The following is a 26,435-nucleotide window of genomic DNA, read 5'->3' as shown; positions in this document are numbered from 1 at the left end:
ACAGAAGTTACCTTATGTTGCTATGTTGAATCAAACAATTTTTGATAATGATGACTAAAGAACACTGACAGATAGTTAAATGTGATGCCAAATGGTATGAGATATATTTTGGGCACCAATGGAGGCAGGTAGAAAAGTGAACATTTAAAGAAATGGAGAGAAATTTGAAAGAATTTTAATCATTTTATAGGACATTTTAAATTCAAATATGAGTATTTGGGTGGGTTGGATTTTGATTTTGTTGGTGATGAAATGTGAATTACCGAGGTATGGGTTGTATATGTCTTATTGTTTTAGAATGTGTATATGTAGAATGGGATTATATATATATTTCTCGAGCTTGTGGATCTATTTAGATCACATGCTCTGCATAGTCCGGCATCTAGTGGTAGTCGTGGAGTATTACGAGATTTGTTTTCTAAAGTCACAAACGGATGTCGACAGGGTCGTGTTAGTAATACTATCCCTAGTGTGGCATGTACTGAACCCATGGTCCTTCATGCGTCGAGGGCCCTCAGATTGTTTCTGCCATCATGGTCGATCGCAAGTTGCGGAGTTCCTTTCCAGACTGATGCCTTTGATTAACTGAAAGTGTATTCATAGACTTCTCTTTCCTTTTCTATTGCCTGCTCTTGCTGCAGAGTCAACTAACTGCTCGATGGCCTTCGACGGACAACTCCACAGCACACACATATCAAAGAACATTAAGCACATACCCCACGGCCGACATTCGACAAAATTGTCGAGCGTCGAGGCCCTTTCGCCTCATGACAGGCCTCCGAAAACGGCTTCCAATGTTGATTCGGACACCGCGCACAAAAAGGCCTTCCTTTCGCATGCCGAAAATCAGGCGCGAAAGGCACATCAGCATCTACAAAACAAATGCCGAAAATGACAGTATTATTTAAAAAACATGTCCCTGCTATCCTATTAAACACAAAGACACCCAAAAAGTCGAAACTCTTGACGATGTTGTCCTCCAAAAGCATGCAGGCTTTAGATTTGTCTTCCTCTGTAGACAGTCTCTCAGGGGCTATGCATCACAAGGACCAGGCACCCTCCCAAGCCACCCCTACCATGTCAGGCTTTCCACCTTTATGTGACTATACCCCTGAACAGTTTAACAGAATTTTAAAGTGGATGTCATGCTTTGTCGACTTTTTGGACAAGCATCCAGAAGAACTAACGTCCCTTAAAGATGCCTCACAACCAGGGGCTTCAACACATCTACCCTCTGCCAAAAAGCCTCATTTTGAGCCACAGCCTAGCAACTCTGTCCTAGGTCCCCCGGCCTCCACCTAGCAAAATGCCTCTCAGGACATGTATGATGTGGATCTCTCAGGGTAACAAGAGCCCTGCTCTCAAGGGGACCTATATAGTCAAGACCAATAATACGCTGATGCCAGTCGCCTGACCATCAAGACCAGGCTGTAGAAGACTCTCCCGTAGACAACCAACTACTATACAAGGAACTGCTGCTTAAGGCTGCCCAACACTTTAGTATTGACACTCAAGAGGCACAAGTTGACAAGGACTTTGTGGAGGACATTCTGGGAGATAGGAAGTCTGCCACTCAGTTGATCCCGCTGTTACAGTCTGTACAAAGACGTATACAGCCGTATTTCCCCTGTATTTTGCGACATTATGTAGGTAAAACAAGGGTGTGGTTTAGGTTTTGATGGAAATGAGGGCCACCTTTTTGGTATTGCAGAACGGTCCCGGTAATAGTGAAACCATTGTAGTGGTGTGTCGCTGATACGAGTCTTAATCATGTCCCATGTAATAAAATTACCTTCTATGAGCGGAATCCCCCAGGGTTTGTATACCGGAATTGCTCTAGTGTGCTGCTATTGACTTATCTCGAAAGGGGTTCTGAGCTGAAAGGCCCCAGATGTACACCGCTTTATCATACGGTACCCTGTCCTTGGAGCAGTGTGTTAGTCTAGTCCATGCTTGGCGTGTAGCCTCCACCCGGTCTAACTGGTGTGTTCTTTGATACCTATTGCCCATGATCAGATGTACTATTGGACCGGGGGAAGGGGCACTGTGTCTCTCCAACTTTACATGCAGTGGACCAGGGTCATGCTCTATCCAGTATGACGCGTAGTATGCTTGCGCAGTCAAATATTATGATTCGAAGTCAGGAGCAGGGTGCCCACCGGCTTCATAAGGTTGTGTGAGACGTTGCCATTTCACTCTTACTTGGTCATTCCATAAGAATGAAGAGCACACCCTAGCTATTTTGATAAAAAAGGATCTCCCGGGCCACATTGTTATGTTGCTGAAGAGACATTGGAATTTGGGTAAGACAATCATTTTTACTAATACGACCCTTCCCGCTAATGATATGGGATGATGTTTCCATGTATCCAGTTTAGTGGCTATTTTTTTATCGTCAATCAGGCTGTCGTAATTGAGGGATCGAGTCAGGGCGGGAGTGCATGCTATTCCTATTCCTAGGTATTTGATTCTTGAAGGTGACCAGTGTAAACCACAGGTATCTCTAGGTTTACGAGTGCCTTCCGTTAAAAGGGAATATTTCAGACTTGCCACTGTTCAGGTGCTATCCTGAATATTTTCCCTACTCTCAAACCGCTGTTAGTATTTTATATAAATGGCGCTCGGGGTCTCCCACATACAACATTATTTCGTCTACGTACAATGTGATGAGTTCAGGTCGGCCACTTCTACGAATTCCAGCTTTGCCAAAGCAAGCTCGTATCAAGCCTGCTAGCAGTTCAGTAATCAGGGAAACTAATAGAGGCGACAATGGGCACACCTGTTTCGTACCTCCCCCTAATAGTAACGTGGAGGAGAGTATGCCGTTAGTGTATACTCTTGCAAATGGTTGGGTATATAAAACATTTACCCATTTTATAAAGTTAGGTCCAAACCCATAATTACTTAATACCCTGAACATGAAGGGCCAATACACTGTGTCGAATGCCTTCTACATATCCAGTGCGACTGCGACTCCCTGGCTATCTTGCGGGATTTGTGAGGTAACGTACATCCGGTGTGTATGTAATGCTGTTGATCTCCCTGGTATAAAGCCCGCTTGATCCTTGTGTACCATATGTGGCATCAATGGGGTCAGGCGCGAGGCAAGGGTTTTTGCGAATATTTTTGCGTCAGTATTTACAGTAGCCTATACGACCCGCACTCATTTACAGCTTTACCTGGCTTTAATAATAGGATGATTATAATTTCACGCATCGATTCAGGCAAAATCCCATTCTCCAACGTTTCGGACCAAACCAGCATTAAACGGGTGGCGATCTTGTCTGTGAACTCTTTGTAGAATTCTGCACTCAGCCCATCGGACCCCAGAGCTTTCCCTTTTGGGAGATCCTTAATGGCTTTTTTAATCCCTATTATATCCAAGGGTACTTCTAATAGCTCACACGCCTCTGGAGATAGAATAGTCATAAGGATCCCTGTCAGGTACTCATCAATTTCTGCAGCCCTGCCGCTCCCGTCGTGGTGTATGGTGTGGCATAGAAATTGTAAAATACTGCCTTTACCTCCTTATCGAGATTTGCCACTGAGCCATCTGGACGGGTTATACAGGGAATAGTAGGACCACCCTTTTCAGAGCGAAATACACGCGCTAGAAATTTCCAGGGTCTATCCGCTTCTCCATAACGCTGTGCAGCCGCTGGCCTATCAAAACAACATAATTCCCTGATGGCAATATGACAATGCTTATCTAGGAACAACTTAATGTCGAGTCTGGTTGCCTGCAAGGGATTAAGCTCATATTTTTGTTGCAATTGTGTCAATGTGGCCTCGCACCTTTTTTTACTTCTCCCCTGATATTGCGTAGTATCCCATAGTCTGTGGAAATAGCCATACCTTAAATGCTTGCCAGAATATTGCTTGTGTGGTGACCGAGGCTTCATTAGTATCGGAACAGCATGCAATATGTTGCTTTACATTTAACCTGAATACCATGTCTTCAAGTGTTGCAGGTTTAGCGCCATTGTGTTCTCGCCTCAGTATGACCAGGAATATGTAAAACCAAGAGGATCGGGCAGTGGTCCGAGAGTGTTCTAGGAAGTATCTTACTATCAACTACCCAATTGAGCAACCTAATGGTGACTAACCATAAATCTATGCACAAATGCATGTCATGCACAGATGACTAAAATGTGTAGCCATGCTGATTAGTATTCAAAACTCGCCATACAATTATAAGCCCCTTATCTTCTGCCAGTGTCTGAATAGTGCGGGCTGCATTGGTCTGCAGCCTTGTTGATGTAGAGGTTTGATCCAGTTGCGGATCAAGTATAGTGTTAAAATTCCCACCGCAAATGACTAATGCTGTTGGGCATGTGGCACATTCCTGAAACACATCTCTGTAGAAATCCGGGAAATCAATGTTAGGGCCGTATATATTAAGTAATAAAACTTTGTGATTGCCCAGCTTCCCATGTACATCACACATAGTCTTATAGTAAGAGAAGGGGAGAGAGCAATGTATTAAAAACATTACCCCCCGTGCTCTAGTGGAGTATGATGTATAACATTTCTGGTCGCCACAGCCCGGGGTCACGCGGTGCACTGACATTCAATCATGTGGGTTTCTTGGAGATATAAAATCTTAACACCTAGCCTATTGGCATAGGCAACAACTTTCTGTGTTTTTATTGGCAACCTCGGACATTCCAGCTCAGCGTCTTTATTATTAAGTCCCCTTTCCCGGTGGATGTCATCCCGTGTGTATTACTTTGTTCAATGTTAACACTGTACCCCACCATGTAACCTCTCATTTGAACCGTCGTACCATGTGCATTTTATAACATTTAAACCTCAACTCTTCCCTTGACTCCCCGCCCCTACCCTCATAGTCCCCAACAACATGATAATCTACCTTCCAAACACCCTACCCCCAACCCCGAAACTTACCTAACATTTGATTGCACTCGCATTGGGGGGCGACAGTCGCAGCAATGAGTGGAGGACCATATAGATGCCCAGTTATGAGCTTACATATGTAGCGCATGGAACTCACAAAAGTTAATCATTATCATTGACACAGTTAGCAGGATCTAGACAAGTGGTTGTGGCCGCCATATTATGTGGTCTTTCCGGTTCCTGAACTAGCTGGCAGTGGAATTTGAGTCTCTATGAACGCGGTTTTCTCCTCAGGGAACATGAAGAAATCGTTTTTTTCTGATGCTTGTTTATCTGCTTAGAATCACATACTGTGCATATAGTCCGACATCCAGTGGTAACCGCGGAGTATTGCATCTTGTCTTTCGGGTACCGAAAGGTGACGTTGGCATAGGCGTGTCTGTAACACTATCCCTATCGTGACAAGTAGTGTACCCAAAATCCCTCAGATTGTTTTTTTCCGCCCAGATAACTGGTCGCCCTATAGCAGAGCTCTTTCAGAAGAGACATTGGGCCTCATTCGGACCCAGACGTTAAGCGGTTAACAGCGCCGTAAAAGGCTGCAGCGCCGTTAACCCCTTAACGCCTTACTACAAGGTCCCTTTGCGGCTCCCGACCTGAACGGCTGGTCTGGACCAGCCTTCCCCATTCCCATTGAGCCCTATGGGCAAAAATGGGAATGGGGAAGGGCCATGGAGAAAGGGGGAATTACCGCCCCGCCAACCTTGGAATGGGGTGGTAATTCCCCCTTTCTCAATGACGGACTCCGGCATGGACCATGGTGCTAACAGCACCATGGTTTAGCGCCGGAGTCCTAATGAGGCCCATTGTTTGTCTTATACCGACTTGTCGGTTACTCCCCGTTAAGTCACTTCGGTCACAAGAAAACTTTCGACGAAGACTTCGGGGGATTCCTCTACAGCGGTGGATGTCGGCGCCTAAGATCCGGTGGTCTGGCCCTCTGGTCGACCTTTACAGTAGGGAGAGTGGGGTCGGGGTGGCCATATTTTTGGTATGTCTTTCCTCCTTTCCCCTCTTTACTCTTTCGGTCTGGTCATCTTTCCCTTTGGCTATGGAAAGGACTCCTTTTAGGTTCTGCCCTAAGTGTAGGGTTAGATATCCTTGGAAGGACAAACACAGGGCGTGCAACGCCTGTCTCCCCTTAGAGCCTGACGAAAAGCGGTGTGCGGCTTGGAAACTCCTTCGGCCCAAGACTCTTAAGGTGCGCTGTGTAAAGCGGTGGGCCGCATACGGTATGTCGCGGGTGGAACTCCTTTCCCCCACCCCCACACCCACTGAGAGTGACAGGGGCACCTCAGATGACCAAACATCTGTTGCGGATGTGATAGACCTCGAGGCGGACACTTCTAGGTCTGCCACGCCAGTCCCCTACCCTTTAAGGCCTGACTCTGGTCTCACTGCAGGGAAAACACCCGGCGACAGGGACGTACAAACGCATCACATTTAGAATACTAACCCAGACACCAGTTTCGACCTCTGCGTCGAAAAAGGTGAACGCACAAGCGGGGCCGCCGAAACTTTCGCCGGGTTCCTCGGATCGCGCAGATCCAAAGCCTTCCCCACATCCGCAACAGCGTCTTGCGACTGGGCAATCTAAATCAAGTAAGGGTGCTACTCCAAAAAATTCACACATCGTAGCGCGGAAATTCGACGCTCCGATGGTCCCAAAGGCCGCGGTAGGCCCGAAAACTACAGTTAGGCCTCTAGTCGAAAAACCGACCGCTAGGCCCTCTTACGCCGCAGAAGGTACTGTACCCACCGATAGACCATCGGAACAATTATCCCACGCCGATTCGGCGGTTATCGAAGACAGCATCGAGAGGATTACTGTGGCGCTCAGTCTTACCCCGGTGCCGCCTAAAAACATGGGCCAAGCTGCCAGAAAAATTTTGGATGCAGATTTAGGCCCCGATTCTCAGGATACTTATGAGGATAGCCTAGAACCTCTTTCAGGCACCCTAAGACAATCTTTTCGACGCCGTAGGGTGGAAGACAACGCTTTTCCTCCCGTAGGGCCGTCTGGGTCCTCTAAGTGGACTAGAGAGAAATTCGAGGGATGCATGGACCGGCTGGAAAGAATTATCAGTTTTTCTGACCATCCATCTCCAAAAAAGTCTTGTGGAGAGCCTATCCCTCAATTTTCTTCTCACTATCAAGAGGAGCAGCCCTCTGTCCCAGTCCAACCTGAAGACATTGTCCACTTTGGCACCTATAGGGACATTTACACTGAAGAAGAAGACGCTTCATTTCTATAAGCTTATGAAGAAGAACAGCAGGATACCACAGACAATTGGGAAGAAACCCAACAGGAGGGTACAGACCCATGGACACTTCCACTTCAAGTTGAAGACACGGATGTATTGTGTTTAGACTTCCCTACGTCCACTCCGGCTCGTCAGGCCTCGCCTGTAGATGACCAAATGGCCTTCAACTTGATGTTAAAAAAGGCAGCTGAACATTTTCAGATATCTACTCAAGAGGCAGTGACTGAGCAGGATTTTGTAGAATATATCCTTACGGAAAAACCTCCATCTAGCCAGGCCATTCCCCTCCTTAACTCCATCAAGAGAAGGTTGTCCCCTTCCTTGATATCACCAACTCAAACCTGAGCAGTGAACACGAGAGTCGAAAAATTATTTCGGCCATCTCCTTCCGACCCTCTATACATTAAAGGGCATGCCATCCCCGACTCGCGGGTAGTAACTACCACCCGAAAAAGGGCAGAAGTACCCCTTGCCACAGGGGAGGCACCTCCGGACAAGGAGTCCAAGAACTGTATGCCCTAAGCAAACGAGTCACCTCGGCGGCTGCATACACTACGCGGATAGCAAATAATACCACGCTATTGGCAAGCTATGCTGACGCTCAATGGAATCTGCTTCCGGAAGGCGTCCAAGAGGTTCCCAAACCCGTCAAATCCAAACTTCTTGCTATCATTGTCGAGGGAAGACAAGTGAACCAGAATGTGATCAAAAACACCCTGGACACGGCTGAAACAGCAGGCAGGTCTCTTGCCCGAGGGACCCTACTAAAAAGACACGCTTTGCTGCGTACTTCTGGGTTTAAACGCGAAACGCAAGCGTCTTTCATCAATAAGCCAATTGAAGAAGCTAACCTCTTCGAGAAAGCGGTTGATGAGGCCTTGGAAACAGCCAAGAAGGAGCATGAGACTCTTAAGTCTCTGCAAAAGATCACATAAAACCCCCCTAGAGAGGTAACAACTCTCAGCGGTTCTTTCGAGGGCAGTCCCGTGCAGGCCAAAACAACTACGGCACGGGGAGTTTCAACACAGGACAAACATCAGGAAGCCCCGCTTACTACCCTTCTAGGGGTCAGCGACGCGGCAAAGGCAGAAGTAGAGGCCCCAATCCCAGAGGAGCCGCAGCCTCTGGTCAAAAATTACCACCAGATCCAGGTCCCCTCCCATGTCACCCCGGTCAGGGGGCGATTAACATCTTTCCTCACAGCATGGGAGAGGATAACTTTTGCCCGACCTCCACAGTTCAGACCACCACGCGCACGGCGCTTTTCACTGGACCATCTGGAGATCCTGAAGCAAGAGGTGGAAGCACTGCTGGGAAAGGATGCCATAGAAGCCGTCCCTATTCTTCAGGTAAACAAGGGTATTTATTCAGTGTACTTCCTTGTACCCAAAAAGGACCTCACCATGCTCCCTGTTCTAGACCTGCGCCCAGCGAACAAGTTCATAAAACCCCAAAGGTTTCGCATGGTAACACTTCAGGAAGTGATCCCCCTGCTGAAACAAGGGGACTACATGGCAACATTGGACATGGAAGATGCATACTTTCATATTTCAATGTTGCCAGCGCACAGGAAATATCCAAGGTTCATGATAGAGGGCAGGCATTACCAATTCATCGCCTCGGCGCCATGGGTGTTTACCAAAGTCCTGGCAGTGGCTGCAGCACACCTGCACAGACTATCCGTCCCAGTTTACCCTTACCTCGACGACTGGCTCATCACAGGGTACTCTTACAACACATGCCTTTTGAACACCCAAAAAACAGTAGACCTTTTCAGTCTGGGTTTCTCAATCAACAAAAAGAAATCCAGTCTAGTCCCCAGTCAAACAAAACCATTTCTGGGAGCTCTAATTCGGACGAAAGACAGACTTGTCTTCCCCTCCAACGAAAGGGTTCAGAACATGCTTTTTCAGATTCCTCTATAAGTAGCCAGTCGAGAGGTGACGGTACGCAAAGCCATGCGCTTGCTAGGAATTATGGCGTCATGCATATACTTGGTTGCCCACGTGCGGCTGCGCATGCGTCCCATGCAAGAGTGGCTCAACAGCCAGAATTGTCAGGCCAGCGGACAATGGAAAGATCTGGTAGTTGTCTCCCCAGCCCTCGTTCTCTCTCTGCAGTGGTGGTCAAGACAAAACCTCTTGAGGGGGATGACCTTCACCACCCCTGCAGTAGAAGCCACTCTCACGACAGACGCATCGCTCACGGGGTGGGGGGTTCACCTGCTTCACCAGATAGCACATGGAGTATGGTCCCCTGAGGTAGCATCCAACCATATAAATTTACTGGAGCTATTAGTGGTGTTCAAAGCATTGAAGGCCTTTCAGGTTCAACTACAAGGGAAGACAGTGCTGGTTCTAACAGACAGCACTACAGCAATGTATTACCTGAACAAACAGGGGGGCACCCACTCTCCAGGGCTATCCAAGCTGTCCCAAAACATTTGGATATGGGCTCTCAAACAAAAGATGTTTTTGTTGTCCCAACATGTTCCAGGGGAACTCAATCTTCTGGCAGACGTACTCACCAGAGATTTTCCTCTTCCGGAAGAATACGAATGACGTCTTCACAAAGATATTGTAGCTAATGTCTTCGCAGAATGGGGCTTCCCAGAGATCGACTTGTTCGCAACTCAGGAGAACGCCCAATGCCGAGACTACGCCTCCAGGTACCCCCAGAACCGCTCCAAGGGGATCGGTCCCTGGATAATATGGTCAGGGAAATTTGTCTATGCTTTTCACCCGACTCCCCTTCTCAACAAGATAGTGCACAAGATGCACCAGGAACCAGTTACCATAATACTGGTGGCCCCCATGTGGGCCCGCCAACCCTAGTTCGCTCACCTGATGTCATGAACTTCAGATCACGCCCCTTTTGGACCTCCTGGTCCTTGTCTCAACAGGGCTTGCATTCCGTACTACTTCCAACATGGCCGTCCAGAGCTGAAGCCCTTGCTCGCTCCATGCGCTGAACGCGGCGTGGTCTATTTATAGACCACGCCTTCCGCGTCTCCGCGCGTCTCAATGCTATTGCAGAGTAGCCCAGACGTGTGTTCGTAGCTTGCGGTATTGTTTCCCTTGTCCCAGTGCTATTACCCATTCCTTTTCCTTTCCCCCTTCCTGGTTCCGAGCTTTTCTAGCCTTTTCCAGTCTCCCGGATTTCTGGACTCCTTGATCCCGGAACTAAACGCAACCTGGAACCAGACGAATCTCGAGCAGCGCTGTTCAAGACCAGGCAGCGATCGAAGTCACCGGCAAACATCGGACCCAGGTGAGAAGGGGGGAACTCCTTGACACCTGATGGAAATGACCCTCTCACCACCAGTGAAACTACCCGGCCTGTACAACATGTTGTCTCAGGACAGGGGGGAGACCTACACCAATGCCCACAAAATCTGAACTTATAAGCTTGGCTCCGGAGGTCATAGAGTTTGGACATGTACAGATCCCTCGGAGGTGCATAGACATACTCGGGGAAGCTAGTAAACCGAACAGACGTTATTGCTATGCCAGCAAATGGAAACGTTTTGTCCTTTGGTGTAATTCCAAGGGTGTCAATCCCATCGATTGCTCACCCACACACATTGTGCTGTACCTAACCCATCTGTTGGACACTGAGTTGTTCTTCAATTCCCCAAAGGTTCAACTGGCTGTATTGTCAGCCTACACCACATCAGAACAAAAGGTGTTGTGGTGGAAAATACCGGTAATTAAAGCCTTTATGGAAGGGGTTAAAAGGATTTATCCTCCCATTTCTCAGCCAGCTCCTGGGTGGGACCTAAATGTGGTTTTGACCAGGCTCATGGGAGCTCCCTTTGAGCCTATGCATAAAGCAAGTCTAAAAGACCTCACTTATAAGACAGCCTTTCTAATGGCTATCACTTCTATCAGAAGGGTTAGCGAACTACAGGCACTTTCTGTTCTAGACCTCTTTGTTACAGTCCACGGGGATAAGGTAGTTCTGCGCACGCACCCCAGATTTGCGCCTAAATTCATATCGAAGTTCCATGTGAACCAGTCGATTGAACTACCTACCTTTTTCCAGAATCCCACCAGCATGACCGGAAGAAGCCTACCCGCACTATATGTGCACAGGGCAGTCATGTTCTACCTGGAAAGAACTAAACCACTGAGGAAAACAAACCAATTTTTCGTTTCAGTGGCAGCTGGTAGAGAAGGAGATCCTGTCTCTAAATCAGCTATCTCAAGGTGGATTGTCAAATGCATCACACTATGTTACACTCTTGCTAAGAGAGAACTGCCCTTCAAGCCTAGGGCACACTCTACTTGAGGCACTGGAGCATCCATAGAATTAATTGCAAATGTTACCCTAGAGTCCATTTGCACAGCAGCAACCTGGAGTTCTGTACACACCTTTACAAAACACTGTTGCCTAGACACTCATTCTAGGTCTGATTCTCAGGTGGGACAAGCAGTACTAAGACATCTTTTCTCTACTGTTCCTTCTCACAACCCACCTCCAACTCCGGGTACTGCTCGCTAGTCTATGCACAGCATGTGATTCTAAACAGATTAACAATCATCAGAAGACATGCATTACTTACCGTAATAGCATTTCTGATGATTTTATCTGCTTAGATTCAGATTCAGACCTCGGCGTGTGAGGGGCTTTGGGTACACTACACGTCACGATAGGGTTAGTGTTACAGACACGCCTATGCCGACGTCCCCTTTCGGTCGCCGAAAGACAAGATGAAATGCTCCGCGGTTACCACTGGATGTCGGACTATATGCACAGCATGTGAATCTAAGCAGATACAATCAATAGAAATGCTATTACGGTAAGTAATACATGTAATTCTGAAACTGCATACGCAATCTAGCTGGGTAGAGCATGGCATAAGCAATGTCACTTCCTAAGGAGTTATTTGACTCAGGTGAACGTACGCCTTTCTTGCTGTACAGCTAGGTGTAATCCAGGAAGATGCGCACAATACTGTATCCCATTTTCAATTCCTTTTTCTCACGTGCTGCCCCTAATCCCATATCTCTGTCCCGGTAGTTCATCAGACGGGCTATTATTGGCCTTGCATAGCCACCAGGCTTAGGGCTTGCTGTTAGTGCCCTGTGCGCATGTTCAATTGCAAAAAGTGGTTACCACCCTGGATCACCCAATAGTTCACGTAGCAGATCTTGCACAGCTTTATCCATAGTCCCCCACAATACATACATTATTCCGCCTTGATCTGGATTATAGGTCCTCACACTTTAGCCTTCACGGTGCTCAGGTATTTAGCTAATGATGTCATGTCACCCTGTAGTGCTGTTACGGCGTCCTTGGAGCTGCTGATGTGGTTCTCGGCTTCAGTTATTCGTAGGGCTGCTTTTTCTAGTTGGGGAAGGATAGTCGTGACGGTAGACGGTATCACATCTAGCTTATTGTTTATTTCTGCAAACCGTTGCTGCATCGATTCCATCACACCCTGCAGGTCAATCGTGGGGAGGCCTGGCTTTCCTCCATTAACAACGGGCAACTGGGGCCCTCCCTGGCCATTTCTGTGGGTTTTGTGAATTTGTCAATTGTAACACTTTTCTTGTGTCCAGACCCTTTAGACATTGCGCCTGCCGTTCGTGTTTGTGGTGGTTTTATTGTGGATGTACAGAAATTAAAGCCTGTGCAGGTTCTGTTTGGGATTGGGGGAGGCCCCACTTCACAGGCCTATTAAAAACACGTACAAACGGTGTGGATTGTCCAGGACATATCGATTGATGATGAAATTACTGTTCTGTGATTCTACTTACACTCCTACACTCGACCCCCGGTAAGCAATGTGAACTCCCTTGCGCGAACTTCCAGCCTGCTTGTTAAACTCACCTACTGTAAATCTGCCCACCACAAACTCAGTCCGCGCTCCTAACGCCTCCCCCATGCATCGCTGTTCTTGCATATTAACTATTTGGATCTGGATGCCTAGCGTTAGACCAGACTCTGCCCTCAGCAGCCCAGTGTTGCCTGTGGTAGTCATTTATTGAATTCCCAAACTGCTTTTTTGCCTCTGCCCTTAGAGGCCCAGTGTTGCCTGTGCTAGTCATCTATTTGCCCACACTGCCTGTGTTAGTCATTTATTGATTGCCCACACTGCTTTTTTGCCTCTGCCCTTAGCGGCCCAGTGTTGCCTGTGTTAGTCATTTATTGATTGCCCACACTGCTTTTTTGCCTCTGCCCTTAGCGGCCCAGTGTTGCCTGTGTTAGTCATTTATTGAATGCCCACACTGCTTTTGTGCCTCTGGCCTTAGCGGCCGAGTGTTGCCTGTGCTAGTCATCTATTTGCCCACACTGCCTGTGTTAGTCATCTATTTGCCCACACTGCCTGTGTTAGTCATTTATTGATTGCCCACGCTGCTTTTTTGCCTCTGCCCTTAGCGGCCCAGTGTTGCCTGTGTTAGTCATTTATTGAATGCCCACACTGCTTTTGTGCCTCTGCCCTTAGCGGCCCAGTGTTGCCTGTGCTAGTCATCTATTTGCCCACACTGCCTGTGTTAGTCATCTATTTGCCCACACTGCCTGTGTTAGTCATTTATTGATTGCCCACACTGCTTTTTTGCCTCTGCCCTTAGCGGCCCAGTGTTGCCTGTGCTAGTCATCTATTTGCCCACACTGCCTGTGTTAGTCATCTATTTGCCCACACTGCCTGTGTTAGTCATTTATTGATTGCCCACACTGCTTTTTTGCCTCTGCCCTTAGCGGCCCAGTGTTGCCTGCGTTAGTCATTTATTGAATGCCCACACTGCTTTTTTGCCTCTGCCCTTAGAGGCCCAGTGTTGCCTGCGTTAGTCATTTATTGAATGCCCACACTGCTTTTTTGCCTCTGCCCTTAGCGGCCCAGTGTTGCCTGTGCTAGTCATATATTTGCCCACACTGCCTGTGTTAGTCATCTATTTGCCCACACTGCCTGTGTTAGTCATTTATTGATTGCCCACACTGATTTTTTGCCTCTGCCCTTAGCGGCCCAGTGTTGCCTGTGCTAGTCATCTATTTGCCCACACTGCCTGTGTTAGTCATCTATTTGTCCACACTGCCTGTGTTAGTCATTTATTGATTGCCCACACTGCTTTTTTGCCTCTGCCCTTAGCGGCCCAGTGTTGCCTGTGTTAGTCATCTATTTGCCCACACTGCCTGTGTTAGTCATTTATTGAATGCCTAGACTGCTTTTTTGCCGTACCCTTAACTTCCCATGATGGCCACTCTAAGAGGCGTCACCCTGACTATGGCAACGCTCCTCCCGTTACTCCACTATGTTGCACCTCAGAACAATACCAGTACAACCACTCCACTCTACTCAGACCTCCTATCCCCGATAGAATGGATCAACAGATTCGCTCGTCCACCTACACCCTTCACACCATGCCCTACACCCCTCAGAAACACACGACTAGGCTCGCGCCTCTATCTACCCACTACCACCATCCTGAATACAGCCCCATCCATCATGCATAGAAACGCTAGACTTAGTCTCCGCACCACCCTTAGTCACAAATCCATCAGATCAAACACCAACCTGACTAAGAACCAGATGCATCTGACACCACATAGCGACTCCATAGTGAGCCAAAACCCCACAACACCTCACACACCGCAACTTACGAAAATCAACCTTACTCCCTTACCCATTAAAGGCGCTCTCATCAACGCCCCCTCCTTGGTAGCCCACGCCCTCGATGCAGACATCATCTCTGCTAACCACCTCGACTTTATCGCTATCACGGAGACGTAGCTCCACCTAGCAGCTGGCCCTACTCTTTCCTTAGCCATCCCTGAGAATTACAACATCTTCCGCGCTGACAGAAAAAACAGAATAGGAGGAGGTGTGGCAATTATTGCCAAATCTAACCTCAACATCAGAGAAGCAACCAACACTACCTTACCCTCTGCTGAACTCCTGTCCATCAAACTTCCATTATCGAACACCCAAACCATCCTCCTTCACATTATATACAGACCTCCAGGCACCCTATCCACCTTTGAAGAGGATATCTCTCTTCTACTCACCACAAACACCAAACCTAAATCACAAATCATCATCATGGGTGATTTCAACCTGGGACTCAATGACCCCACAACAATCATGCCGCCTCCCTTAATGACACCATCACCCACTTGGGCCTCACCCAACACATTAACAAACCTACCCACACTAAAGGAAGATCCTTAGACTGGATAGCAGATGCCAACTGCAATCTATCACTGACAGACATCACACCCTGTGCTTGGACAGACCATCACCTCATCACCTTCTCTCTACCTAGGACTACACCCTCTACGACACCACCTCCCAGGACGTCTTAAATAATCTCCAGAAACAACCGTAACATCACAATGGAAAACCTTAGACCATTTCTCATGCCCATCTCTAAAGCCAACCTTCCCACTCAGAAAGACAACCCGTCCACCCTGGTAGATCTCTACAATAATACATTGGAACTAGCACTCAACCAGATAGCTCCACTCAAACAACGTAAAGCCAAACCTATTGCTCACACTAACAAATGGTTCTCAGCAGAACTAAAAGATCTCCGTAACCTTAAAAGAGCTGCGGAAACCAGATGGAGAAAAGCACCTTCTCCATCCACTAAAGACAACCTCACTACAGCTGCCACTACCTATAAATCTGCTATCTTAAACACCAAAAAAGAGATTTATAACACAAGAATACACAACGCCAAATCTGGCACGAAAGAATTATTCTCCATACTAAGAGAACTTGAATCGCCACTGCTGCCCTCAGAGGAATGCACTAAGGACAAGGCATGGTGCAATAATATCCAACTTGCTCTCTCTGAAAAAATTGCCTTGCCTCAAGCAAAGATAGAAGCCAAAAAAGCCAACTGGGTCGCCAAAGATATCCTCAATAGCAAAAATGACCACACCACTCCCAACTGCCCTCCTTTCCATTTCTCTTCAGTCACCGAAGAAGAAGTAGTTAAGATAATCGCTAGCCTTAAACCATCCAATTGTAAAGGTGACTTATGTCCCGCCTCTGTCATCAAAGATGGAGCTAAAGATCTAGCTCCCCTCATCACCTCACTGATCAACTCTTCCTTCAAGAACTCAGTAGTCCCTAATAACCTCAAAGAAGCGTGGGTCCTCCCCCTCCTCAAAAAGCCCAACCTAGACCCTAACACCCCTACGAATTACAGACCCATCACCACGTTCCCTTTCCTCCTCAAAATACTAGACAGAGTCGCCTACCTCCAAATACAACAACATTTGGAAGACAATAACCTCTTAGGCCTGCGACAATCCGGCTTTAGACCCAGGCACGGGACCGAAACTGCCCTCCTGGATCTAAAAATCCAAATGGATGAAGCCAAAGACAAGGGCAACTTGGCCATTCTGCTCCTGCTAGATCTCTCTGCGGCCTTCGACCTGGTTGACCACCAGATCCTTACACAACACCTCTCCTCGGCTGCCGCATTCTCACAGAATACCACCAATTGGATTCAGTCATTTCTGTCTGACAGATCGACTAGGGTCTTCGCCCCTTCAGCAGCTGCTGATCCTATCCCAATCCAATGCGGAGTTCCCCAAGGCTCCTGCATCTCCCCCACACTTTACAACATCTTCACGAAGCTTCTCTTCGACCGTCTTGACGAACTGGGTGTCAGCTACACTAACTATGCAGACGACACCCAGGTCCTCATCACACTCACTGGCTGCTACGAAAAAGATGTTGCAAAGCTTAACAAAATCTACCTAGAAATCCAAGCCTGGATGGCCACACACAGGGCCTCATCACGACTTCAGCGGTAACCCTTAAATCCGGCGGTAGCGCTATTACCGCCGGATTTAAGGGTCCGCCGAATCAGGGCTTTGGCGGATTTCGCCCCAGCTCTGAGCTGGGGGGAAATCCGCTGAAAATTCGCGCTATTACCGCCGGCGGGAAATCCGCCGGCGGTATTAGCGCGAAGATTCCCCATTGAGCCCAATTGGGAATGGGGCATTCCCGAATGGGCTCAGTGGGGAATGGGGACTTACATTACCGCCGAACTCGTGATCCGGCGCTATTAGCACTGGGGAGTTCGGCGGTAGGGCTAATACCGCCCACGCTAATAGCGTTACCGTTACCGCCAAAGTCGTGATGAGACCCACAGTCTCTGCCTTAACGACGATAAGACGGAACTGCTTATCGTAGGCTCCCAGGCCCGCCTCAACAAATTAGATTCTAGGTACAAATCCTTCACCATTGATGGCAACTTCATAAAAGTATCCAAAGAGGTGAAAACACTAGGCGTGTACCTCGACTCCACCCTATCGTTGAAAAAACAAATAAATGCCACCATCTCATCTACCACATATACCAACAAACTTATCAATGCCTGTAGACCTTTTCTATCATCCTCCAGCTGCCTCACCCTATCCAGAGCATTGATTTTGTCTAAATTAGACTATTGTAACACACTCTTCCTAGGTACTACCTCCAAAAATCTAGACAAACACCAGATCCTCCAAAACAATGCCTTAAGATGTGCTCTTAACCTCCCGCGCAAGGCACACATCTCCACGGCTAGCAAAGATGTCCACTGTCTCCCAATACGAGACAGAATCAAGCTACGAACTCTTGTCATTACACACAAGTGCCTCTCCCTGACTGTCCCGCTATACCTATCCGACAAATTCGCTAGACACAGCACTTCTAGACCCACCAGAACTCCCTACTTGCACCAACTCAGGGTCCCTAAATTCAACCTAAAAACAGCAGGAGGTTCCAGTTTCCCGGTTCTTGCAGCTCAATGTTGGAACACCCTCCCTCTTGCAATCAGATCGGAAGCCTCCTTTTGGCCATTCAGAGCCATGGTGAAATCTTGGCTCTCTGCCCAAACACGGTGCTACTTACTCACGCACCCTGGTCTTAACTATACCGTGAAACGGATCACCATGTAACCCGATCCTCTATTTTCTATTGTATTCTTTGCTTATTTTTTACTTCACCATTTGTCTGCACCATTGAATGTATGTACTTTTCCTGCTGTGCGCAACGATATGTAACTATGTTGTCCATATGATTATGCGCCCAGTTACCCTAGGGTTCGGTCGCGCTCTATAAATAAACTTACTAAACTAAACTAAACTTAAGCAATAGAACCCGAGCGTCGGGGGCATTACCGTCCCAGGTAATGCCCCGGGGCCCATAGGTAAGGACCCAAGCGAAGCAAAAATTGCGTGACCGGGGTACTAAAAGCTTTTTTTTTTGTCCCGAAACGCTGCAGCGTTTCAGGAGAAAAAAAAGAAAAAAGAAAATGGCCGCCGCCATGGAAAGGGAAAACGGAGTCCGTTTTCCATTTCCATGGCGGCCATCGGGAGCGGACGCGCTGGGAACACAAGTGTTCCCAGCGCGTCCGCTCCCGAAAAAAGGATCAAAAAGAAGGTAAGTGGGGTTGGGAGGGTAGGAGTGGGACAGGGAAAAAATAAAAAACAAAACATACCTGCGTCCCCGGCGGGGGATGAGGGAAGCCTCCAGCCGTGTGGAGGCGCGGAGCGGGGATGGACGTAGGACCAAGAAGGTAAGTTGGGGGTGTGGGTGGGAGGGAAGGGATTAAAAAAAAAAAAAAGACTTACCCGAGTCCCCGGCAGCGGGCGAAGGCAGCCTCTCAGCTGCGGGGAGGCTCGGAGCGGGGATGGCCCCGCTTCGAGCCTCCTCATTGGCCGAGGGGCTGCAACCCCCCCCGCCGGGGACAAAGGCCGTGGAATCCCGACGGAGGGATTCCCGGCCGGGTAGGGACCTGGCGAGAGCCAATCAGAATGCTTGTTGCATTCTGCTTCGCTCTCGCCGGGTTACTAATTTGCCGTATATCACATGCAGTGTCCAATCCCTTCAATGGTCAATGTCCTAGTTGCGCCAATGCAATACCTTATTTGTTTAATGGAGTCTTAGAGGATGCAGGGTACTAGCCAGGCCAGGCGGGATGTGCCTTTAACTGAAGCTCGAACAGGAGTGTAATCCTTGTTCTCAATGCTGAATTGCCCGTAAAGTTTGGCCCCTGGGGGAGCAGCCTTGTTGTGACTATGATCCTATGACCGGACGTGCCATCCAGCAGCAGACCACGTTTGGGCGCTTCTACCACATCACACCCTCTCTTCTGCCAATAATGCAAGGTCCTGTCTGGGCATGTTATCCAGCGGGTCTCTGTTGCGAACACCCACTGCAGATCAGATCCTGTCCCTCTTATCTGCCCTCTGTGTTGCAGCTGGGTGGGATCACAGGGGAGGCTCGGTTCCTTGGCTCACTTGCGCTAGAGGCCCAAGCCGAGGTGAATATTTTGTTGTGAACTTGCACAGATTGTGCCGCCACCTTTCATCAGCAGACTCCTAGTTTTTCCGCTTTATCCATCCATGCGGGAAGTATAAATTCAGCTGCTAGCCCCTGACTCGATACGGAGTTCAAACCTGGCACGCCATCTTAGTTTGCCGGGCAACAACACCCATCCCCTCCCTCGACCCACCCCCCCGGTCTCGAGATACTTGAATAAGTTCCTCTGCAAGGACAAGTTCAAAATGGTCACACTTTCTCAGATCCTTTAGGCCCTCCAACTCCAGGATTGGATGGTGTCATTGGAGTTTCACTTGCCCTCTGTACGGGAAAAGAATGTCCTGATAATGACCGACAACACAGTGGCCATGTACTACCTCAACAAGAGAGGAGGTGTAGAGTCACTACCACTGTGCAGAGAGGCAATGCAGCTCTGGCTCTGGGCGATACAAGAAGGAATCTCTCTGTTGGCAGTTCACCTAGCTGGAGAGCAGAACACGGCGGCAGATGCTCTGAGCAGGCAGAGCACAGTCTCCGACATGTGGGAACTAGCTCAGGAAGTCCTTCAAGAGGTCTTCACCATTTGGGGAACCCCTCAAGTGGATCTGTTTGCGACCGGTGTCAATCGAAAGTGCAAACAGTACTGCTCAAGGGAATTTCCTCCAAGAGGAGCTCTATGGGACTTGTTCATAGTGGACTGGGAATTTCCACTCCTGTACGCGTTTTCTCCAGTCCCAGTCATTCCTCACGTGATCAGGAGGTTGAGAACGTTCAGGAGACACATGATCCTAATTGCCCCTGAATGCGCCAGGAAGACGTGGTACCCAGACCTTATGGACATGTCCATCTGCCCTCCAATACGTCTTTCACAAAGAGAGAACCTTCTCTCACGAGAGGAGGGTCGGGTTATCCATCCAGAGGTCAAGAAACTCACCCTTCAGGGATGGTTTCTGAGAGGCTGAGGTATAATTATTGGGACCGCCCGGATGACGTAATGGGGATTTTGCTTTTGGCCTTTTGGAACAAATCCTGCTACTCGTGCAGGGACAAGAATGTGGACTCTTTGATATGCAAAACACAGAGGTGTTGTCTTTTCTAATGTACTTAGCCAATCTGGGGCTCCAGGTTGGAACAATTAAAAGTTATTTGGCGCCGCTATCCATCTTCAAGGGCTTGTATGAGGAAACTTGATATTTTAAGATACCCTTGGTTATATAATTTCTGAAGGGACTCACTAATGTATTCTCTCAATCTCCCTTTCAGATTCCTGTTTGGGACCTTAATCTGGTGTTAACATTTCTTATGTGTGCACCATTTGAACCACTCCATTCATGTCCCCTAAGCTTACTAACGTTCAAGACCATCTTGTTGGTAGCTTTAACTTCAGCTCGTAGAGTGAGTTGCAGGTAATATCCTCTAAACCACAATTTAGAGTATTTCAGATGGACAAGGTCGTCCGGATGGTTAAGCTTTCATTTCTACCTAAGGTCATTTCAGACTTTAATTTAGGACAGAAGATTATGTTACCCACTTTCTATCCTCCACCTCATCCTGGCAAGGAAGAGGAGAGGTTGCACAGACGCGATCTACGCAGGGCTCTGAGCTTCTACATTTCAAGGTTGTCAAAACTTTGTCTGGATGACCAACTATTCATACGTTATACGGGTCACAGACTAGTTCAAGCTGTAACAAAGCGAACCTTATCTAGATGGATTATTCTAGATATTTCAGAATTCTACAGACTGGTGGGCAAGGATCCTCCAGAAGGCTTGAGGGCCCATTCCACTAGGGGCATGGCTACTTCTTCTGCTCTGCAAAGAAGTGTTCCTATTAAAAACATTTGTGAGGAAGCTACATGGTCTACGATGCACACTTTCACTAAGCATTACTGCCTTGATTCTACCCTAAGTCAGGCTGAAAGCTATGGAAAAACTGTCCTCCATTCTGTTCATGGAAAAAGTATCATTCTGTCCTGCTTTTCCATTAGCTGGTGATCGACTTTTCCTGGCCAACTGGGGACCGGCAGGCTTCAGCCGGCTCCCTCACCAAGGCCCACTGCTCCCACATCCATGAATACAACTAAGCGTGAGGAACGTCATTTTTCCAGCTGATCATCTGTACTGTGGATTCCTCGTACCGAGCAACAGCAGCCTCCGCCTCTGTCTGTTGGTTGGTGCATTGTCCTTAGCCATGCCACCTCCTGGGGACTAAATATGCATTTTGGAGTGTAATTTGGAGAAAAGAAATTAGTTGAACGCTTCATTTTTTGTAAAAGGGTTCGAAATTGCAGCACATTTCCACCGCGCTTACTCTTAATCCCTCAGCAACAACCAGGTGCTTGCTACTGGGTTTCTTGACTTTTGCTTTCTTTTGCTTGCCTAAGTTTTACACCATGCAATGCCTGCAAGAGGGCCGCTCTGGTGCCTGCTCGGCTTGAGGCAGTGGCAGTGAGCTGCATCATTCTGTCCTGCTTTGCCATTGGCTGGTGATAGACTTTTCCTGGCCAACTGGGGACCGGCAGGCTTTAGCTGGCCCCCTCACCAAAGGCCCACTTCTGAGGCCCCCTGACTACTCCCTGTCCGCTTCCAGAATGCTACATGAGACTATTGCCATAACCTGACCCACCCTGAGGTTGCTACCTCACTCAGCTAGATATCTGGACTACCAAGACTCTCTTACCATGGGCTAGTTCCCTCCTTCTGATGCCCCCATTTTCCCTTCCTGTGTCCTTCACTCCCTTCTCTGCTTGTTCTCACAGTTCTCCCTGCTATGCTCTTAAATTCACTTGTTTCTGCATTCATCTCTAACTTCTGATTCATACTGCGTTTTCTTGACCTACTGTGCCTCAGCTTTTAACTTTGAAAGTCAAATTTGACTTGTTTTGCATTTAACTTTGAAAGTCAGATTTGGGTGTGTTTTGCATTTAATTTTGTAAGTCAGATTTGGGTGTGTTTTGCATTTAACTTTTGCCATTGTTTGTAACCTAGCCCAGTGATTGTTCCATACTGCTGTACTTGCATACACCTCCCACTGCCGCCTCTCTCTACACACCCATGGCTCGTTCTGTTTCTCCTGTCTACTTCAACTGCTTCTCTATCACCTATCCTTCCCTTCTCACTAGGTCTGGGAAGAAGAAGTTTAAATATCTTGGCCTTCAACCCAGGTCTCCCCATTGCTGATACCTATTCGAGCACCTCTTGCAGACACTCACACCAACATCCTCTTTGTCTTTCCTTCACCAGATCTATGGACACCTCATATGATCTCTGTGCTCTGTCCTGTCTCTTTCTCTCCCATTAATGGTGGCACCCACTGGGAAGTCCTCATGGCTTCCTTCGACTCCTCCAGAGTCATCATTAATGTACCTAAATGGCACTGTCATGGTCCAAGACCCTCAGGCTAATCTCCTCCTCTTCGACAGTCGGTCCTTCACCTCATCAACTTCCCTTCATCTCCGGCTGTCCTCTCCTCTCTGCCCTTGGCTACCTTGCCATCTCTTCCCTCCTCTTCTGACCCACCTTGGACTCCCGCCAAACCTCCGCTGGGCGTACCTCTGATTTGTCCCCCTCCCCGGAAAGACATTAAGGCTGGCAACGTTCTTCAACTTGCCACACTCAACTCTCGCTCTCCTGTGAAACACTCCTCTGACATCTGCAACCTCTTGGAAGAACTTGACCTTGCTGTCCTTGGTCTTAAACGAGACATGGTTCACGGCCTGCTCTGTCACAAGCTTTGACAGTCTCGTCCCTGATGGCTACAAGATTGTCTCTGCACACAAATCCACCCGGCCGGACGGGGTGTAGCCCTGATCTTTCCTGAGTGGATTCCTGCCTCTATCATTCCCACTCAGATTTACTCCTCTTTCGAAAGCCTTGTCTGCAGGCTCTCTCTCTCTCTCTCTCTCCTAACCACCCTCTTACTGTTGCTACTCTGTACCGGCCCCTGCCAAATCACCTCTTTTCTCTCTGAGTGGGCAGACCTCTCCTCCTCCCTTCTGGCCTAAACCACTCAACTCCTCCTCCTTGGTTACCTCAGTATCCACCTCGATTTTCCCTGTTCCTCATCGATACTCTTTCGCGACCGCTGTGATTCCCTCTCCCTTTCTATCCTCCCCTCTGGCCCGACTCATTCTGGAGGACACACACTTGACTCCTTGATCTCCTCTGGCCTCCCCCTCTCTATCCCTCTGACCAGTCCTCTCTCCTGGAGTGACCGCTGCCTCCTCTCCTCTCATCTTTCCCTCTCTTCCCACCCCAAGCCAATCCTACCCTAAGATTGCCACCTACCTTCTCAGACATCCGCCACATGAAGCGTGTGTCAGTTGAGGCTTTCGCTGCCACCTTCTCTCCCCCCTTCCACCTCTTGCTGACTCACACCCGGACACAGCCCTGTCCCTGCTCTACTCTTCTATTTCTGATACTCTTGATGCTCTTGCCCCTGTCATGAGGATCCGTTTGAAGTCCAAAGCCAAGTGCAATTCCTGATATGACTCCAACCTAGCTACACTTAAACGTAAGTGTAGGGTGGCTGAGAGGAAATGGAGGGCTTCTTGTTCATCTTCTGGCCTGTCGCCTGCTCCAAAGGCAATACCGACTCTCTGTCCTCACCAAGAAGAGAGTCTACATCCAAGCCAGTGTCTCTGTAGCAACTAACAACTCGGCCAAACTCTTTAAAATCTGCAAGGAGCTGGCCAACCCTGCTGCAGTCTCTACCCCTCCTCTTACCTCCTAGGTTCTTTGCAAAGCCCTTGCCTCTCACTTTATCTCAAAAACCTAGGACATCCTGTCCACACTCCCCTCCCCCTCCTCTCTTCTCTGTCTGCGTTTGCTGACCCTCTTTCAGCCACCCCACCCCTTTCTCATCCTTTCCTCTTTTCTCCCCTGATGAGGTCGCTAGACAAGTCTGATCTATGAAAGCCTTGTCAAAACAGGTTCATCTCTATTCCTCTAAAACCATCAAGGACCACATTGATACCCTCGCTCCGGCCCTTGCCAATTCTTGCAACCTCTCCTTTGCCTCAGGATCCTTCCCCTCCCCTCTAAAGCACTCCCTTGTGCATCCTCTTCTCAAGAAACGCACAGCTGACCCTTCTTGCCCTGATAACTATCACCCAATTTCCATTACTCCCTTTCTGGGTAAACTCCTGGAAAAGCTGGCCATCTCTCAGCTTAACCTTCACTCCGATTCTGTTGGCTCCCGCCATGATCACCAGTCTGGCTTCAGAGCTGCCAGAAGGACCGAAACTGCTCTCCTGAACATTTGTGAAGATTACTCTCCAACCTTGACTCCAACGTTCCCTCTGTCCTCATCCTACTTGATCTCTCTTCTGCCTGCGACACGGGCAACCATATCACCCTGCTCAACCATCTCCGTGATAACCTGGGTATCACCCATCAGGCCCTGGCCTGGCAGACCTCTTTCCTCTCTGATCAACCCTCTCAGGTCCAAATTGGGTCCTTCTTATCATCTATCTCCCTCTCTACCTTGTAACGCTCACCTGGTTCCCTCGGAGGCGCGGGTCTTGACTGGGCGATGCAACCATCTTCAGTGTCAGGCGTAGGATACGTTTGGCTCCCGGATTTGGCCCCTTTCTCACCGAAAGTTTAACCTGAAGGGTGAGGTGTCTACAAGTGGAAAATCAAGGTATTAGTGCCTGGAAGATTGGGAGAAGTCCCAAGCCCCTCTCTCCCTCTCTCCCCGTGGTACTCGGTCGATGGTTGTGCTCACCTTAAATAGGTGAATGCTAGGCTCTCCATCCTGCGTCTCATGCAGGGGCGCTGGGTCCAGTTACTTCACTGGATATGAGTTCAGCCTCTTAATTGCAGAGGGTAAGTTGAGAGCGATGCCGCCGTGTGCTGCACGAGCGTGACTTGTAAGTATAAAAGTTCCCTTTAGATTGCTCTCTTCAAATGTCTTATCTCCTTAATGTCTGTCTTTTCCCTTTCAGATGCTGTCGGTGCCGAAGAAGATGCTCCCCACAGGTTCGTGGCAGAGAGCGTAACAAGATGATGGGGCATACGAAGGCACGTAAGTAGAAAGGCTGCTCTAGGGCTGTAGAATGCACCTTAATGTCTCTTTTGTCTTTACAGGTGCCGGAATGCAGCGCGAGCAGAGTTGGAGCGGGCGTAACACAAGTAAGCAGTTTTGTAACTAAGCGTTACTAACCAATGTTCTTTGTCTTTGCAGGCCCGATGCCGTACGAGATATGCAGAAAAAAAACGCCTTGAATGCTGCCGATGGATCGGGTAAGTTGAACCGCTAACTTTGCCTTTGCCTAACCTGTGCCTTTTGTTTTGCAGGAGCTGCTGAAGACTGAGGATTGGTTCCCAGCAGGTAATTTTCGTATTCACAGGATCCGGAACTGAAGATTCACTGGAGCTGGCACGGTGAGCGTCCTGCTGTAGATGCAGAATAACGCGAAGCACCTTGCATCAATCGGGCGTGGTTTAAATAGTCCATAGGAGTGCTTAGGTGTCTTCTTCCACAGCCTCGCCCAGACAAAAGAGTTCCTGCTTCCAGAAGAGGTCCAGCATCAATGATCCAGGGAGTGGTGCCTGCCCCACCCAGAAGGAAAAGTAGTCCCTGCCAGAAGAGAGTGAAACATCATCTTGCTGGTAAGTAAGCAGCATGGTCTGCTGCAGGTAGGTCCACACAAGCACTCTCACACTTGTTATGAGCCCGGCGCTTCCTGTGCCGGGACGGGTCCATGCTATGAGCCTGGCACCACCGGTGCCAGGACAAGGTCCAAAAGGTCCCTATTGGGACTTGCTGGTGCCGATAGTATATGTTATGAGCCTGCTTCCAAGGATGTTGGGCAGGTCCTGACTCCTTGGAAGCAGTGGTCATGACAGCACCCCCCCTCAAGGCCCCTCCCAAATTTGTCTTCTCCGGGGGTTTCGGTTTATCAGGAAAAGTTCGATGAAACTTCTTAACCAGACAGGGTGCATGAACATGTTCTGACGGTTCCCAAGATCGTTCCTGGGGGC

General features: G+C 48.6%; 1 protein-coding gene across 4 annotated transcripts in view; it reads left to right on the top strand.

Moving 5' to 3' along the window:
* Positions 1-26,435, top strand: part of LOC138567454 (protein phosphatase inhibitor 2-like) — a 2,745,435-nt gene that overhangs the window by 976,613 nt on the left and 1,742,387 nt on the right. The window lies entirely within an intron of this gene.

The sequence above is a fragment of the Ambystoma mexicanum genome, chromosome 1p, assembly GCF_040938575.1.
Source record: "Ambystoma mexicanum isolate Mex_15411 chromosome 1p, UKY_AmexF1_1, whole genome shotgun sequence".
Classification (NCBI taxonomy): domain Eukaryota; kingdom Metazoa; phylum Chordata; class Amphibia; order Caudata; family Ambystomatidae; genus Ambystoma; species Ambystoma mexicanum.
This window is presented reverse-complemented; position numbering and strand designations above follow the sequence as displayed.